Source organism: Parasteatoda tepidariorum, chromosome 6, assembly GCF_982258835.1.
Source record: "Parasteatoda tepidariorum strain Cologne lab strain chromosome 6, Ptep-v5.0, whole genome shotgun sequence".
In the NCBI taxonomy this organism is placed as follows: domain Eukaryota; kingdom Metazoa; phylum Arthropoda; class Arachnida; order Araneae; family Theridiidae; genus Parasteatoda; species Parasteatoda tepidariorum.
This window is the reverse complement of record NC_141760.1, coordinates 4458343-4478839: the sequence shown is the minus strand read 5'-3', so window position 1 is coordinate 4478839 and position 20497 is coordinate 4458343.

The following is a 20497-nucleotide window of genomic DNA, read 5'->3' as shown; positions in this document are numbered from 1 at the left end:
CGGAGTTTTTGCAAATTGTACATTTTGTTTTTCAGTTTTAAAAATTCAAAATAAGAATTATAAATCACTAAAAATTATTCTTTTGCACTATGAATTTTTTTAGAAAACTTGTTAATAGGTGTATTAATTTTAAAGCTGTTTTTTAATGTTTGAAATTGAATCCTTATTCACGCCTTCATTTCACTTTTCCTAAGAGTTTTAATAAAATACATTTTAAAACAATTTACTTCAAATAAAAAATATTCTTTTTTAATGTATATTTCTACGTCATTATTCCTCTAAATATTATTCTCAATTTATATTTATCGACTAAAATTACAATAAAATGTAAAAAATATACTGTAATGAAACAAAACATTCGACCATTCAGTATTCACTCCATTTGCTATCTGTTGAAATTTTTTTGACCTATAGCCAGGAATTCTGGGAAAACATTTTCACTCTGTCTAATGGAGTTGCTTCAAGAACTATGTTTTTAAACTTTAACCGCTTTACTGTTATAAATTTTTGAAAAATGTCAGTCTAATTTAAGAGTCAGTGTATATGAAATACACCCAAGTTTAAAAATAAGAAAGTATGAGTGCGTATATTTTTAGACAAATAATGGATATTTAGATTTTGTGGATATCTTTTTCTATTACCTAAGACTTTAAGAAAGAATTATTCTTTGATTTCAAATCCAAATATATAAATCAATATTATTAATATAATGTATAGATACAAATATCCTTTTATTGCAAAATATTATAAAACACTTATGCCGCACATGTGTCTCTTTCTTCAAAAAAGTAATTGTTCTTTTAAAAGAGCATTGAGCACAAATGTGTAAAGCAGTTTTTATAGTTGAAAACAACTGCGCTAATAATTAAAATAATCTTACTTTATCATTAAACTCTGTATAAATCTTTACAATTAGAGTTGAAAAAATTTTAAAATAGGGAGATTTCGCAAATTTACGTTATCTTCCGTACGTAAGATTTCAATTATTTGCGCGTGCGTAGGTTCAGATGAAACAAGCACGAGTGCAAGAAAAGATATCAAATTTACATAAGTGAAAAAAAGAGATTTTGCAAAAATCCGTAAGTTAAAAATACTAACATAGTTGAATATCATTTTAACTTTGACCACAAAATTAGAACAAACATTTACAATGGCTGTAGACTATTTCTTTAAGGTTGTGGCATACTATTCAAGATGCTTTGTTTTACGTAAAACTGCAGATCTGTAAGCAGAAAACTTTGTTAGATTTTAATGAATCCAGCGATAAAGAATGCAGCTCATTATTTTTATTATTATTGATATTTAAAAAAATAATATTGAACCTCTATTGGCTATTTAAGGGGTCACAGTACCTTTGCAAAAAATTTTTTAAAATAAAGGTGTAATCATTCATTTTGAGGATGCTTTACATGCTCATTCAAGTTATAATCAATAATTTATCTTCAGAAAATGATAAAACTGCTTAATTTTTTTTAAATTTTAAAAAAAGTTGAAAAAATTCTAAATTTTTAAATCCCTAAGGCTTTTTATTTTAACATATTTTCAAAAAAAGTTTTTTTCATAGTGCTTGCAATATTTATCTTAACAATTTTGTGCATTCATTTGTTGATATATCAATTAGAATATTTTTTATAGATTATTTTGTAAAAAAGTAGAAAAAAAGGGTAAAAATTCCTGTTAGGTATATATAACATGCCGTAAAAGTTGTAATACCTCATAAAATGCTTATTCCATGCACAGTTTAAATAAGTGTATTATACTCAAGATAAAAAAGTTTACTTCAAAGCTTTATCTTAACTAGAAAAAATTCCTTAGGGATTTAATTAAGATTAAGACACAAAATTATCATCTATGCTGAGCAAGTTTCTGTATTAGAACAATTTAAAATCATTCATAACTTTTTTAAAAATGTAGATAGAGAGATGAATTTTTTTCTGTACATTTGAAATAGTTTGAAGTTTTATTATAAGCAATAAAAAAAATTTTGGTATTTTTGTCATTTTTTGGGTACTGTGACCCCTTAACTTCTTTTAACTAAATTGTAGGAGTTAAAATAAATATAATTTATAATTTTGAAACAGCGTAAATGCATCGAGTTTCGTATGGAACAAGTGCAATTAGATAACCATAATGTTAATTATTAAGTCACTAGTTTGTTAATAAAATTTTCTTTAAAAGTGCGTTTTATTTTTTTATATCTCTTTGACAGTTTATTGATTAATTTCTTTTTAGCAGTAAATTGTAGAGATTCCCCTTTAAAAAAAAAACTATATTTCCTTCATTTCTAGCTTTTTTTTCCCCTCAAAGAGTAGAAAATGAAATTTTCTTTCTGTGAACCACATTTCAGCAAAACAATTTATTTTGCCCATCAGAGAGAAATAAACAAATGTTACGTCTTTCTTGTCTGCCCCCCAACTAGTTATATTTAACATCGAATGTTGAAAAGAACAAAATATAATTCTTCTTTTTTTTTATAAAAAGAAGGAAAGTAGGAAAAAAAGTTTTAAAACAATCTCATTTCTGGGACAAAATATTAAGGGAAATTCTGATTTAAGGTAAGAGAAATTCAGAGATAAGAGTGAACTTTTTCGATAAAGCGTTCAGAATTTGAAAGTTACTTTTAAAAAGTAAAGTAAGTAAAGCTTAAGTAACGATTTTAAATTCAAAGAAATTGCAGTTTTGTAAAACTACGTCTAAAAATACAAATCATTCTTTTTTTCATACTATATAAATTTTAAAAAAAATATTTTAACACAAGTAATAATTTAGTTGATTTCTCACATGTTGAATTCCGTCACATGAGTTTAAATATTAAATCTACCGTCTCTTTTAACGGCTATTCTGCTGGTAAGCAATTACGTCAATAAAGGTCTTACGATTCTCTTATTTATGCTAACAATGCTTATTTATACATTTTGCTTATTTACCCTGCTAATGCATACTTTTGAGTAAGACAATTAATATTTTTAACACAACAGAAATCTCTCCTAAAATGCAAAATTATTAAATTTGGAAAAGATAAATTACCTATACCTAAAAAGTTTCACGATTTGCTTTTTTCTCGAAGACAAATGAATGAAACTTTCTCGATATAGTTTTCAGAACCACGGACTTGAAAGTTACTTTTGAAAAGTAAAAAAATAAAGTTTAAGTAATGATTTTGAATTCTAAAAAATTGCGGTTTTTGAAAAAATACCCCAAAAAGTACTAAGCATTATTTTTTCATACGATATAAATTAAAAAAAATGCTAATAAATAGTTCAATTGACATGATAAATGAGTTGATTTTTCACACGTTGAATTCTGTCACGTGAATTTAATTAAATCTACCGTCTCTTTTAACGGCTATTCTGCTGTTAAGTAAGAACGTCATTAAAGGGCTTCGATTCTCTTATTTGTGCTGACAATGCGTGATTTATACAAAATTATTATTTTTCCTGATAATGCATATTTTTGCGTGAGACATGAAATATTTTTAGCAGAAAAGAAATCTCTCTTCCAAATTGCAAAATTATTAAATTTGGAAAAGATAAAATCTTATGGGTTCGATCACGATTTGCTTTATCTCGATGACAAATGAATCGAACTTTCTCCATAAAGCGTTCAGAACCACGAACTTAAAAGTTACTTTTAAAAAGTAAAGTAAATAAAACTTAAGTAACGATTTTGAAATCAAAGAAATTACCCTTTTTGAAAACCTTCGTCAGAAAGTACATACAAAAGTGCAAAGTACATACAGAAAAACAAAGTAATCTTTTTTTTCATTCTATATAAATTTGAACAAAAATTATTTCAACTCAAGTGATAATGTAGTCGTTTTTTAAGAGGCTGAATTCTGTCGCGTGAGTTTAATTAAATCTACTGACTCTTTTAACTGCTATTCTGTTGTTAATTAAGCACGTCAATAAAGGGCTTACGATTCGCTTATTTGTTTTAACAATGCGTTTCTTATAAGATTTGCTGGTTTTTACTGATAATTCAAATTTTTGAGTAAGATATTAAATATTTTTAACTGAAAACAGATCTCTTCTAAATTGCAAAATTATTAAATTTGGAAAAATAAATTTTGTAAAAAGTCTCATGATTTCGCGATTTGCTTTTTTTTGATTACAAAAAGACCTTTTTGGAGACTATTATACATCAAAAATACAAACGCCAAAAAAAAAAAAAAAAAAAGTTGAAGACCGTTATTAAGGATTCTTCTTGTAATTGTTACCGGAAATGCAAGAAAATCCAGCAGTTTACAGGAAGTTTTCCTAAATCCATAACCATCCTCTTAATTTTTGAAATATGCTGCTGCAGTGGCTATACACTACAAGATAAGACTTTCATAGTAACACCAGATAAAAAAGTACGAAGTATGGGGTACAGTAATATAGGAGACATTATCCGAAAATAGTTAGAAAAAGTTGCATAGCATGCCTCATTTAGATGCAACTTTTAATCGTTTCGAACGTTTAAAACGCACTTTTGTTCCTTCTGATTTTCCTGAAGGCTGACACACAAACCCATATGGTAATTTTTACACTCATACTTAGGTTCTCGCCTTCAGTTGTTCGCACTATTTCAGGTTTTTCCTACAGATTTATAAAAGGAATATAAGCGTCTTTCTGACTTACAATACATATTAAGCGCATTCCAAACAACCTTTTTGCGGTATCAATCCAATATAGGTCAATGGAATATTGGCCAGTGGCAGAGGGTTCGGTTATCAAACGGTAACATGCTGACGCTGGCTAAATACGGCGCTCGTATACTCAGGTAATCACGTGGGTGACGCTTAAATACGGAGACCGTAACGAAAGGTTTAATACAGTCCGACGTCCCAACTCATGCTTTTCCTACAAAACTTTAGTTTTTGGCTTTACCATTAACATAAAAAACTATCTTGCAGTTTGTTTGTTTTTTGCATTGTTTGAATACTCTATTTTTTATGAATATTTTAGTCAGAGGTTGTTAAATTTTTTCTAATTCCAGCTTTTAAAACCAATTTTAGGAGTAAATGAAAATTAACGACAAAAAATATAAATGAAATGTCTTTTTTATATGGGCTATGATAGAAGATTAATAAAAAATTCTAAATTCTGATATTAAAACATATGTTGAAAACAAGACATGAGTTACAGCACATCAACATTCATTAATATACTGAATAACATCATGAAAATCTAAATAAAACGATTAATCGTAGAAAATTCTGTTTATTATGACCCCGATAACGTGTTAAGAATGTGTAATGAACAATTATACATACTGGTAATGTAGTTTAAAAAAATTCCGAACATCTTATTTATTTCGAATTAAAACCAGTATAGGGATTGAAGTTTTTTCATATTCTTTTTTCAGTAATAATGACAGTAATAAAAGTTATTTTGGAACCAACATTTTTTTTCTCTTTTTAAGTTCAAGTATTAGCGTACAAAATCGTTTGACAGCAAACATTAAAAAACAACTTTTCGCAGTAAAAAAAATAACAAAAGAAACGAAAAGGTTGACATCAAAAATTTAAAAAATCTTTTGCAATAATTAGATTGTTGCTTTATGTTATTCCACTTCAATTCACAGAACGCGACTAACTAATTCTAGTTAGGTTTAACAGTGATCTCAAAGCAAAAAAGTTTAAGTATCTTTTGAGACGAAAGCCGGTCTATTAACAAAGAAACAAGACAGAAAAAGACTGAAGCGAGGAAAAGTAAGAAAAAAAAGACTAACAATACTCTTGAAAGAATATGTTACTCGTTATTTTTCGAACATTGCAACTCAGAAACATTGTGTTCTAAAATGGAACTTCCTAGCGTCTCATTAGAGGCATGTCTTAATGACATTTTTCTGGTTTTTCTAGTTACCATTTTATCGGGTTAAAGAAGATGAAATTTTGCGTTTACGATGAGCAACGGGTAAATCGGAAAGAACGGGTAATTATTATTTTCTTTGACATTTTTCGCTGTAACAAATGCCTTCTTGGTTGAAAAGGAAATTTTCGAGGTTAATTAGTCTCTAAAAATAATTTTATTTCATAAAATAAAATAAATGTCATGTGATCTTCATAAATTTAAAATAGTTCGAAAAATAAAAGCTTAAGCATTTTTAAAATTTAGTAAAATTGTGAAGTTTAAGAAAAAAAGATTTCCAGCCGAATCTTAAGAGGATGCTACACTACAAGAAAAATGTTTCATGGTAAACTCTATTTCACCAACTTAAATGGTTTGTTGTTGTTGTTGTTGTTAATTTACGTCGCACTAGAGCTGCACAATGGGCTATTGGCGATGGTTTGTAATTTAATGCAAAGAAAAAGTGAGTTCAACAATAAATCACAAAGTTTCAAGTGCTGAAAAAAGAAATTCAAAATACGAAAATGCAATTATGAAAGAATAATTTAGCAATATAGCTAATTTGAAATAATTCTTTTTTTTTCAGTATTTAAAATTTCATAATTTATTTTATATTTTCTTAAACTCCCCTTTTTTAAATACCTTAAATTTCAAAATATCAATAGTTCAGTTTACAAAACTTTTCTCTGATAAAGTTAATCAGTTTTAATGAAAAACTTTTATTTTATCCTAATGACATTAAAAGGTTTTAATTTGAAATCTGTTGCCAATGGAATCGAACGCAAATCAATATTGTACCTAAATGTGAAGTATGAATCAAGAAGTGAATTAAATTAGCCTATTCTCTCTCGCCTTTTATCTCATACGTTTGGCGTTTTTATGTCCGCATAGGCGGCGTAGCATGCCATAAGACGAAGTTACACGTCTCTTTAAATCCTGTGATTGATTTTTGTATTTCTGAATATTGCTAAGAGATGGCGCACCTAATCCTATTTTCTTCTCTATATTCGCAGTAAGATTTCTCATCTTGTATCGAAATCAAAATCATTTTATAATTTCTGTAATATCGCTTAGGACAAGTAAAATTCATTTTCCGAAATTAATTTCTAAATGATAAATTTTTCGTTGTCAGAATCTTTTTGCATTTTTGATGAATTTTCTGGTGAGAAAGTTTCTTTCTGCTAACACACATTACAAAAAAGTTTAAAATAGAATTTATGAAATTTTGTTTGTAGATTTTGTCTTACGTCTGCAAAGTTTTAGACTAAAAGGAAAAATCTAAATGTTTTCGTTGTTGTTTTTATCAAGATTAAAATAAAAATATTCCTAATTTTTCCTTAAAAATTCAATATTAATAAACGTATTTAGTTCTATTTCATTTTCTTAAATGTTTTTAAGGTTTTCATTCAAAACACAGGTATATTTTAGTTCTAACACATCCTTTATCTAGAAAAAATATTATTTCGAAAATTATGCATTATAATTTCTCTTAGAGCTGCTAACCTGAAATTAAAAATTTGCAGTTTCTAAGCTTCTTCCTCGTATTTTGAAAAATATTTTAAACTTCTAAAATTTTAGGATCCCTGCTCTTGACAAATATAAAATTAAAATTTTAATTAAGCCTTTTTTTAAAAAAGAATCGTCAAAACCAGTCGGATATCTTAATTAAAATTTTATTACTACTATTGTTTACTTTTTTAATTAAATTTATAATTTTTTCTTCTTCTCTTTTATAACCTTCTTCCTCTTCCTTTAACTCCGCTTCTTTCATAGTTTTCTTTGTATTTTTCTTATTTTATGGGTCTTACGTATGTATACTTGCAGCTTTGAGCAAAAATAAAATCTACTAAACCAAATTTTTTTTTATGAAATTTTCTCACATCCTTAATTCTTAATTGTATATATATATATATATATATATATATATATATATATATATATATATATATATATATATATATATATATATATATATATATATATATATATATATATATATATATATATATATATATATATATATATATATATATATATATATATATATATATATATATATATATATATATATATATATATATATATATATATTCTTATAAATTTTAAGATGTAGAAGTCAGTCTCTCATAAAGAGCCATAAAAAGTCAAGACGTACCAGATAAGGCAAGATAAAAGATTATTTTCTGAAGTGAATGGGCAATAATTCGTAGATAAAGTACGCATTAAGATAGTCCCAAAGACTTCCCAGCGTCAGAGTGGCGCTATCCTTTTAGCGAATCAAAATCTCTAAATTTTATCAGTTGAAGACGTTTCATTAAGATAAGAATATCCTTGCAACCACCTCCCTTTCAGAACATCCCTTTAAATATCAGGACAGCCAAAAATCCATGGCCTTTTCTTATATTTTCATGGCTAGATAAATCTAGGCCAATTCCCAACATTCCTGCTAGGGAAACCATTAATGTAATAGATGCAAAACTCCAGAAAAAAATGTTTTCAATACTTAATATAACTTAATAAAGTGCCTTTTTATCTGAATCAGCCTAAGTTTCTTAAATTATCTAGCCTTAAAAGGCACACACACACACACACACACACACACACACACACACACACATATATATATATATATATATATATATATATATATATATATATATATATATATATATATATATATATATATATATATATATATATATATATATATATATATATATATATATATATATATATCAATTCAAGTCTAAACAATTCCAAATACATAGTAAGATCCTTTTATTAAATCTAAATAAGTGAAGTCATTAAAGCCATTCCTTTAAATCAGAATATCAATTATCAATCTAAATATTGAGACCCTTTCATTAAATTTAAATATATAAAATTCCCATTCTATTAAATTAAAATATATACTAAATCCATACCATTAAATCCAAATATATATCAAGGCCACTTTATTTCTTACAAACTTATATTAAGGAGATTTTATTAAATTCAAATATATATTCGAAATAAGTCGAAATCGAGAAATATAACTAAGAGAAAGTTCATGAAATGATATATTTATTTTAAAATTCATCAACTGTTGTCGCATTTTATTTTAAAATTCAATAAATCATCATATCGCAGTTACTTAAAATTCCTATCTTAATCACCATCTGAGGGGAATAAAACTTAATAATTTCGAATCTTTTCTCTCCCGAAAACTGCTTTCAGAAGAGTATTCTAACCTTCAGGGAACTCTTAGGAACATACTCAGAACGTTCTGTAACGATGTTTTGACAGCTAATGGAACAGTCTCGGGTACATGTCAGAACTTCTGTTAATACTCTTCGAATTGTTTAATGGAATCCTGGAGAAACCATTTAGAACTTGGTTAAAAGGAGAGGCTTAGTGTGTGTTTTTAATACAATAAATCATTTAAAATTGATGTTAATCGCTAGTTTTGTCCGAGTAGAGAGTATTTATTTTGTCACTTGAAAATGTAATCATTGTTTCTGAGTTGAGTTCGTTAAGTATTCGAGAGACGCGCATGCGAATAAATAATTGAAACACTTTAATTGAAAGCATTTCTAAATTAGTATGAGGAAGCACTATTTGTTCTTAAGTATGCTGGTTGAAATAATTAAAACTCAGTGTTTGCGTTGTTAATTAAGTAGAGTTTCATTTAATTGCTTGGAATTTCATAAAAATTATTGTATCGTTAAACATTAAAAATTGGGCTGTTGTTCAATGCATGATAAATATATAAATAAATAAAATGAGTCAACCAGAATTTATTTTGATCTTGTATTGTAAACAGCGTACTTGGTTCAAGTAGAGAAGTTCATGCTCCTGTATACTTCAAAGTACCCTCGATGTATTTTTGTAATCTCCTTAATGAACTGAACTTCAAGATGTGAAATGTGATGCATCATGGTAAAACTTTTCTCTTTTTTTGATTTGCTTTACGTCTATTCTTTAGTTTTTACGTGTTCGATTAATCTTGGATGTTTTTAGTTCAGTTTGCTAAAATTTTATTAAAGTTTTGTTTAAATTTCGCATTTCTCCTTTTTTTTATGTTTGGCGACTGCCTTAACTAAAAATGCAGAATATAATACACGCAACCGATTCTCGCCAATCCAATGGTTGGCTTTTCACGTGCTTGGACTCATACTTAATGACTGCCGGATAGATTTCAAATCATTACAAAAATCCAAGACATGAAGAACTTTTACAATAACACAGATATATATGCAAAGGCCGGGATAGCCTGGTTGGTAGGGCACTGGACCAATGTCCAAGAGTTCATGGGTTCAATCCCAAACGGCCAAAGACTCCACGTGTAGTAAATGGTGACTGATGCACGTTAAATCTGTTGAGTCTCCATGTCCTCCATGTTCCCATAATAAATCAATACCTCTTTGGGTTACTGGTCCAGGAGTTTCCTTGTCTTCTGGATTAGATTCAAAATTATATATATGAGTCAGGATGGCTGAGGGGATAGAGCGTTTACCAGCTAATGGGGTGTAAACCGGGTTTCGAATCCCAGCGATGGCTGGCTGATCTGAATCCGCATCCAGCTTGCACCAACCATAGTGATGACGTGAAATATTTTCAGTGGTAGACGTATCATGGGTTAGAGTCATTTTACCATCAGGCAAACCGCGGAGGGTTCTCGTGGTCTTCCACTCCATATAACGCAAATAAGGATTAGTTTTATCAAGAAGTCCTCCACGAAGACAAATTTCTCCCAATACTTGATTCAGGAGTACCCTTGTCTTCTGGATTGGATTCAAAATTTCGAGGCTACGGAGTTGAACATTAGTAGTCGTAAACCCGAAAATTGGGTCGGCTGTTCAACGACGGTTATGAATAAATATTTAAATTCAGATGTGCTGTGAATTCGGCTTGGTTACCATACGTGTTCTACAAAATAATTTTAAAAGGTGATCAAGCCGGTCGCCAAAGGGAGCTACTCAAAAGTAATCTTTATGTCAAGTAACAAAACTATATTCTTTCTTGTCTGGAGTTATAAACAAATTTATTAACTTTAGAGTATCTTAATCCATTTAAGTCCATAACTGTTTCAGATTCCATAATGTAATGTAATCCATTTAATTCCATTAATATCATTTAAAGTTATCGAAAAAAACTCTTAATTGATAATGAAGAATTTCGGCAATTAACTATAGGTGCTTAAAAAAGAGCGATCAAATCCATTATATTATAGTTTTGTACAAATCCAAACAAGTGTAAATTTAATCGGTAATTTTGAACTAAGAGTTTATATTAAATTTAATCTAAATCAATTTTATGCTATATTCTTATTTATACGTGTGAAGATAACCTTGAGAGATATCATTTATTTAAATTAAAATAACTGTGCGCAGTCAAACTCTTTCAAGTAATTCCCATATCCCCACATCTAATGTTACATTCTTAAACTTATCGCATTCTCAAAATCCTCAATAAGTAATGTAATATTACTTTGTTTTCATCCACAAAACAACAACAAATAGCAACAGAGGAACTATTAAATGGCAATTCATCATGCTGTTGTTAATTTGGCGTTAATAGGACATTCAATCATCATCTAATGTTAGTGTCAACTGCGTATGCAATTCCCTTCATAAAAACAAAAGAAATCGCCCCAAAAAAGAATGCCTATACCACTCCTTCATTCTTTGAAGAGGTTGCAAAAAAAGTTACGGTTGTGTAGTAAAAGAAAATGAGGGCCATTGTTTTATCGGCAGTTGTTGGAAGTATTTCTTCTTTCTTCTTTGAGTTAAGGATAGAGCTTCGGTCATTTGATCTCGGAGAAACTTGTAGTTGCAAAACAAGGACGATTTTGTCTGTTATTCGTCGTCGGACCGTGAGGAAATTCGATACACGAAAATCTCTCTTCTAAAGCAGAAATAATTGCATCTGAGACACTTGTAACGAGGGTGAAGAAAATAGTTGCGATATTTGTCGCAAATAAGGGATAAATTGTGTCCTCTTTTGAAAAATATTATTCTAATGCAAGTGTAAAGAAACTTGAAATTTTAGGCAGAATTTATCAAAAATATAAAAAATCATCCTATGAAAAACAAAAAAAGTTTTTGCAATTCTTATTGTGAAGAAAAATTTTCTTGAATCTAATTTTCATTTTAGTTTCATGTTAATATGAGTTTTAAACTTCAATTTAAATTTCAACTTTACAGCTTGAAATTCCTGTTTAGTTTCTCATCACTATACCTTTAAAGTTTCAGGATAAATTTCCATTTCAATTTCGTTTTATAATTCTATTTTAATTTCAGCTCAAAATTTCGTCTGTTTTATCTTAAAATCTTATTTAATGCTTCAGTTCAAAATTCCATTTCTGTCTCAGATTCATTTTAAATTCTAGTTTAGTTTCAAATTAAAATTCCACTTTAGTTTCTAATTAAAATTCCACTTTAGTGTCTAATTAAAATTCCACTTTAGTTTCTAATTAAAATTCTATTTTAGCTTCAAATTAAAATTCTATTTTAGTATTAGTTTAAAAATTTGCATTAGTTTACGTTTCAGTTTAAAATTCTATTTTAGATTCAATTTAAAATTCCACTTCAGTTATTATTAGTTCCAAGTTAAAATTCTATTTCAGTTTAATTCTGATGATTATACCACATTAGTTTTAGCTTCAAACATATATATAAAATTTCATAATTCTTCGATTATAATTTTTTTTCAGTTTTACCTTACCAAAAATTGCAACGTTTCCCTCAGGTTTACCTTGATATTTTCAACCTTTTAGCCTTAAAGACTTCCTTTAAAAGTCTTCTACTTAAAATAATAACGAAAGAAAGAATTCACAATTTCAATACCTTGTACTCAAGGCAATATTTAGTTTGAAACTGTAATTACTAACTGGCTGAAGTGTTTAAAATACACAAGAAGTTTAAATATTTAAAGACAGTAGTTAAATATTGAGGAAAAGCGGCCAATTTAGTGAAGACTTTTTCTTATGATAAGAATCGTCAAACTATCATTTTCAACATTTTCATATTTCTTATAAACTCTACTGCAGCGTTAGAGTAACTTTTCATATTTTTTTAAAGAAAAAAAAGGTTGCAAACTCTTATATATATGGATTTTCTTCATATTGGCATTTTGAGCCGTAAGGTATCTGGTTTTCGTAAAGAATTCTGACTTATGATGGTTTAAACTTTATGTAATATTACCTTATAATTGTTACAAACTCAGAACAGCATAATATTCAAGTCTCTAAAAATACGTTTTATTACATAACCAAAATACCTTCGAAAAACAGTTTTAACTATTTGTGTTGAGATAAAAATTCAAAGATGCGCTTACCTGAACTTCCGACGACAACTTCTCCAAGATATTATTGAATTCGATGCCCAATAGACATTTGAAACAATATTTTCTATTTCTGTCATTCTAACTACAAATGCGTTTATGATGGGGGATATTTCAGTATCGTGATCTGTCTCGCCAACTACAATCGCTAAGGGGCCAAATATATTTTGAACTTAAAAAAACATTTAGGTGTTTGCCCGGCGGCGGCAACGGGTTATACCTTTCGAGTTGGACCATTTCTGTGATGTTTTTTTTCTTCTTCAGTTTCTTGCAGAACCTTACCCAGAAGTTGCCAAGACTCGGCGATTATTCTGCCACAGATCACGATACAGAACTATCCCCCTTATAATTTCAGTTATAATTGGACACTTACAAGCGACTCATGCATGGGAAGGCCAATCAGGTTCTGCAGACACCCGTGACGTCACCCGCAGTCCAATTAGATCGGATCCAAAAGTTGTTTCGACGTGATAATATTCCCAAGCCTTAAGGCTGCAACGTTATCTCGCCATGCCCTATCACGTGATTAGGCATAACTACGTGATTGGTAGTAAGTGTAAACTTTTCTTCTGACCTACACAGCACGCTATTCGCGATTTCTTGGCCAAATCTTCTTGGCGCAGTCGGTATATCTTTTCAGTAAGCAATTGTAACTGGCCATTACAATTGCTATACCAAGAAGGCAACACACCACGAACGTGAAATTTGCATTACGAACAAAGTCTGTTGTGGCATGAAAATGATTAGCTTATCAGCGCATTCATGCAGAGTAGGCGGCGGTAGCGATACCTACAATGTGTGTGAAAGAGGAGATTTGACAGTAAATTTCATACAGAAATTGAATTTGAGCGTTGTTCTTGGGTAAAAAAGTTTTTGTTATGCCTCGTGTAAGAAAGAGAAATGCCTACCAGCATGTTTGATCGAGGTCGAATTGTGGCCTACCGGGATTACGATTAATCATACCGAAGTATTACTGCTCACGTTGGTCGAGATCCCATGACTGTTAGCAGAATATTGAATCGATGGGTTCATGACGGTCATATGGAGGACCGTGCAGGATCTCAGCGGCTCCTCATCACTAACAGCCAGAAGACAGACATGTTATCCACGTTGCCTTAAGGGATCGTACAGCTACGTCGCAAACCCTGAGTCATCAAATGGGGTCATTTGCAAGCCAAGTGTCTGCACGAACAGTTCGACGACGTTTGCAGCAGCATGGACTGCCAGCACGGCTACCATGGATGGCTTCGGCTATCTTTTACGCTGCATCACAAGCAGGAGCGCCTTCAATGTTGTGATGGACGACGAACTTGGACGCAGGAATAGCATGACGTCGTGTTTTCAGAGGACTCCATGTTCTCCATGTTCATCATGATGATCGCATCTGTGTTTGGCGACATTGTGGAGAACGCCTATTGGCAACTTGCATTCGACATCGTCATACTGGCCCATCACCTGGAGTAATGGTGTGGGTGCAATTGAATACACGTCTCGATCTCCTCTTGTTCGCATTGTCAGCACTTTGAACAGCTGCCGTTACATTTCTGATGAGTTAAGGCCAGTTTTTCTGCCTTATCTTCGAGGCCTCCATAACGCTGCTTTTCAGCAGGACAATGCACGACAGCATGTTGCCCGCACTCTCCCGACCTTCCCTCCACAGAGCATGTTCGCCTGTTGCCCTGGCTACCACGTTCTCCTGATCTCTCACCAATTGAAAACGTTTGGTCAATGGTTGCCGATCGACTGGCACGTCACCACTCGTCAGTCACTACGGGCGATGAATTGTGACATAAAGTTGAAGCTGCATGGAATCATGTACCCGTTCATGCTATCTAATCACTGTTCGACTCGATGCCCGGGAGAATAACTGATGTTAATGCTGCCAGGGGAGGCTGCTCTGTGTACTGATTCCTCAGGATCTATACATCCAAATATCCTGAAAATTTAATCACTTGTTTTCCCAACTATAATGTATGTGCCTGATAAATATCATTCTGTTATTTGCATTCCTTCCTGGTGTAGCAATTTTAATGATCAGTAGTGTATATAAGCGACTGTAACTTCATCAATTGAGCTGGATTTTTGTTATTCAGTTTAAGAAAAATGAACAGTATCGAAAATTCTAAATAGCAAAACAAAAAAAAATTCAATAAAAAGGAGTTTTTCCTTCAAAATTCCTAAAAATTGTGTCCTTTCACAAAAGATAGAATTTTGAATATTTGGAAAAAATATTATTAAAATTTTATTATAAATATGGAAACAATTACTTATTTTAATTTTATTACTTTCTAAGCATTATCAATAAACCGTTGTGGAGAATCGGAGCTATTTAAAAAATTTAATTTCAATCATTCCATTTTTCCTATTGGATTTAAATATATCATCTTCATATTTTTCCACTTTAGATCCTAATGTAGCTTTAGGCAATGACATTAAGATTCATGATTAATTAAAAATTAGTGATATTTGTAAGTATTTCTATGTATAAAACTCTTAAGAATAATCTTAAGGCATTTTTGCACCTAATCATTGAAAACATTTAGAAAAAAAGAAAGATTTTTAAAGTGGTAAAACAAAAACTCTATCAATCACTCGAGGTTTTCTTTAAGGCGAACTTTCGCAAACCAAGCCGTTTTAAAGTTTTAATAAAGAATAACAGAAGTTTAAATTGAAAATAACGTTACTTTTTAAGGGATTTGAAATCCGCTTTAAAAGACGTTTACTCAGAAAATTCTTCAATTAATTTTCATTGAATAAAAACTCATTAAATATTTTTTTTTATCTTTTCCCCGCTAGCAAACAATTACTTTTGAAATTGAAGAAATGGAGTTTTAGCGAAACTTTTAAGAAAGAAAAAAAACATTAATGGAAAATTTATTCGGCTATGAAGTGGTAGTTGAGCTTTTTTTTTTTTTTAATTTCTTTAATTTAAAGAATTAATGTCTTTGTAAAACGTGTAAAAACAAGATGTGTGGGTCTTACAACATTAAAATAAGTATATTACAAAAAAAATTGTTTAAATTTTTGAAAAGTTTCATTTATGCCCTGCAGCTAAAAAATAATAGTTAAGAAAAAATGAGGGGTAGAATACTAAAGTTTCATATGGAAGTTACTTTTTAATTATTAAATACAACGTTTTTCCCGTGAATTTTAAATAAAGAACGTAAACTTTATAATTTAAAAATAATATTTAGAAAAATTTTTAGAAATTGCTTAAGGTGAGGTGAGTACCTTTAGCAGAAAATGCTTTGAGTAATAAAATTGTTGCGCGTTCTAAAATGATATTAATACAAAAAATGTGTTATAAAATTATGTAAACAAGAAAAAAAAACTTTTTATATAGTATTTATACTTTCCTAAAAATTTAGACAAGCTGGACTTAAAATAATTGGAATTTAAAATTTGCGCCTTGCACTCTGCACTCATGTATAAGTAATTTTTTGTTTCAGTGTAAATATAGTTTTAAACTGAAACTAAAAGGGAATTTTAAATTGAAAATAAAATTACATATACAACAATCTTCCAAGTGGAAATAAAGTCGAAACGGTCTCATTTGCCTGTCAGACCCAGAGTGTGCTGAATTTGTAGTTATTGTACCAATTTGTGCTTTGATTCACACAAAAATTTAAATGTTGAGAACTTTTATTAAAAAGCACGATTGCGTTAATTAAAAATTTAAATTTTTAATTAACGCAACTTCGACTTAAGCCTGTATCACTTGCATGAATTTGCTCCTTGAAGTTCAATAAAAAAAGAATATTTTTGGGTACTTTTTTTTTTGAAAAGCTCGAATAAAATCCCATTTTTCATATTTGAAAAAAAGAATAAATATTTCTTTTTAGCACGAGTGGATTGCAATTAATCCAACGTCAGAATAAGCCTGTGGGGCAGAAATAATCACAAACAGCATTTACAACCAAATAATCAAAAGGGATTTCATATCCGAAGACACTTAATCAATGCGTTGATTTTCTTGTCACTTTCAGCACTTTCTGATCAATATAATGTGGCTTAAGTGACAAATCCTCTAAAACAAGCTGGAAACAAAATGATTGCTACCTAAGCCATAGAAACAATACATTCGATAAAACGTGAAGGAATTTGTTACATTGAAAGAACTATGATGTATGCAGCACAAAATATTCCATCATTTGTTTAAAAAGCTGTACGTGTTCTCAGTTAGAGTAAAACATTTGTTTGCAAATAATTTTTTAAACGAAGTATTTTTTAAAAAAATAATAAAAAGTTGCTTATTACAAATAATGGTATTATTTAGTTAAAGTAGTAAACAATGTTAAGTTGCGAACTTTCAAAAGTCACAGAGTTGAGTTTCGAAAGTCACAGAGATTAGTGCGAGTGATGCCATTACATATTTCCTAGCTTTTAAAATTTCATACATTTAATCTTTTAATCATTTTTAAGCCAATTTAAATAGATTGAACCAATTATTTAATTTTTATAAAAAGCAAATATAAATATTTTATTCTCTTCTTAATAATCGATGTAAGGGATAACTATTTTTTCATTCAATACAAATTTATAACTCATTGATTATCGTGACTAAATCGAACCTAATCGAACTAAATCGAAAATCTATTTTTAACTCCTTATTCCTTAAGCTACTTTACTTCTTTTACCACAAAAATGTTTCAGTGACAGGGTTGTATTCATTCTCACAGTTTTTTTATGACTAAGCTACCGTAAACCGGGGCGAGTCTACCCATCCAGGGGCGAGTCTACCCATTTTAGTTTTATTTAATTTTCACTATTTTAAATTGCAAATAAATTTTTCTTTACCGACGGAGGACTTAGTTCAGACTCTAAGGAAGATGGAGCTGTAGTAGTTTGATCCGTTTTTATTTATTTGTCGTCTTTTTAACCGACCTGTTCAAACGTCTTTTGAGAGATTTGTATTGAAAATCAGCAAACTTTTAGTTGGTGCTCCGTAAGTATATTATTATTATTACTATTTTCACTTTGGTTAAGTGATAAACTTATCTAAGACTAAGATTACATTAATTTTATATGAAAAAAAAACAAAAAGAATGTAAGTTTTGCTGTTGTGAACAAAAAGCCAGAATTCGCGGGGCGAGTCTACCCACTCGTATTTAGTTTTAATAAAGCATAATAATATAATTTAGAACTTCGTTTATATTAAAATTAAGTGATTTTAAATGAATTTGAGTATATCATTTTAATTCTGCATTGATAAATTTATCATTAATAAGAAAATTTATAGGTTAAATATAAATGTAAATATAAAATATGCTTATTTTACCTATTTTTTCAATTTTTATATTACAAAATTAACTTTTTTTATTTAATATTATATTTCAACGAGAAAACATTGCAAGAAAAATCACACCTCCCAAAAGAATGGGGAAAGGATTTTGCATGATTCCCAATGTTTGAATTTCGATTTTGTTAATAATCTTTAATTATTATTATTTATTAATTATTTAATTGTAAATTTATATTAATTTTAATTTATTTTTATCAGCAATAATCAGAAAAAAATTTTATTTTATAATGTTAATGATTATAAAAACAAAACTGTGATCAAAATGTGATAATCGATCAAATACTCAATTTGTGTTATTTTATGAATAAAAAAACGGAATATATAATAAAGTTATGAATTTTACTTCATACATATCCCATATGGTAACTAAAATAACAATTTAATAGTAAAATTTGATTATTTACAATGTTAACATTCATTTTAGTAGAATGGGTAGACTCGCCCCATACGAGTGATTTGTCAGCAGTTCTATAAAAATATACAGTAACAGCGTAACTGTTAATATTTTCTAAAATCGATTTCACAGCTTTAAAGAGGGATAAATAGCGATTCCGAAACACCTATTAAAAGCCTTTTTTCTTTAATATTTACAAAAGTTTGACCACTTGAAAGTTGACAAACTGAAAAAAATGGGTAGACTCGCCCCGGTTTACGGTATAGCTAAATTTTTTAGAATTTAATATTAATAACGCGACTTTGTTTTTGGATATTTTATCTTTAGGTAAATGGCCAACTATGAATGAAAACCAGTCACTTCTTGTTTTAAATTCCTGGCTTTGAGATTTTGGGGATGATGGTGTTAACCTCTCACTCCGACAGTTATTCATCTACAAAAATTTCTTTATGTTAAAATAATAATGCATTGCTTCATCCATATAAAGGTAGCAGACTTTTATTTTGTATTTTTTTAATGGTTATAGAGTATTTCTCTCTCATTGATTTATCTATACATTAATGTCTCTTCACAAAACACATACATATTACCACTACTACGATAATTATTCTTGCATAAAAACTGGTCCCAATGTCTCATCTCAAAACTGAAATAAAAATATCTCTTATCATAGCGTGGTGAGTGCTGGTTATCCTTACAGGGATTCGACCCTTAAAACTGTCCCAACATAAGAAGAACGTCGTCTGACATAAAAAAGCGGCGTTCAAGCTTAGCGTCATATTTGACCAAGGTGCTCAGTCCGTGCAGGAGAAGCACCTTAAAACATAGTTTTACGTTGACCACATTAAATTTTAGTAGGGAGCCGCGATGGCTCAGGGGTTAGAGCGTTCGCCTTCCAATGAGGCGAACCGGGTTCGAATCCCAGTCGATACGAATTCCGCATCCGACTTGCACTGACCACAGTGCTGACCTAAAATATCCTCAGTGGTAGACGGATCATGGGTTAGAGTCCCTTTGCCGTCAGGTTAACCGTGGGAGATTCTCGTGGTCTTCCTCTCCATGTAACGCATATGCGGGTTATCTCAATCAAAAAGTCCTCCAAGAAGGCAAATTTCTTCTAATACTCGATCTAGGAGTTCACTTGTCTTCTGCATTGGGTTCAAAATGACAAGGCTACGGAGTTGAACATTAGTAGTCGTAAGCTCATAAAATTGAGTCGGCTGTTCGACGGCGGTTATAAAATAAAATAAAATTTTGGTATGAGACGTTCTACTGGCAGACCTAAACCCTGCCGTCAAATCACTTCGGAGAGCTCGTTTTCTTTGATTTTTCGGCCATTGTACTTAGCGCTCAAAATCTTAAATACGTTTCTGAAAACTAAGCAAGTTTGATTTCTTACGGATGATATCCATTGAAACAAGACTTTCAGAAACTCTGGAATGTATCGATAATCTTTCTTGCGGATTTCTTTAGACAGAAGCTGTTGGATTTTATCACCCAGTCTCATGAGTCTGTAGGTGCATTTCAATAATCATTGCTCATCTTTCACTTCTGAATTGCAAGAGTCAATTTAGGATATAAAAGTTGTTAAGATCTAGCTATATAAACATTAAACTTAAAATTCTTATGTATGAATTGATAATTCGA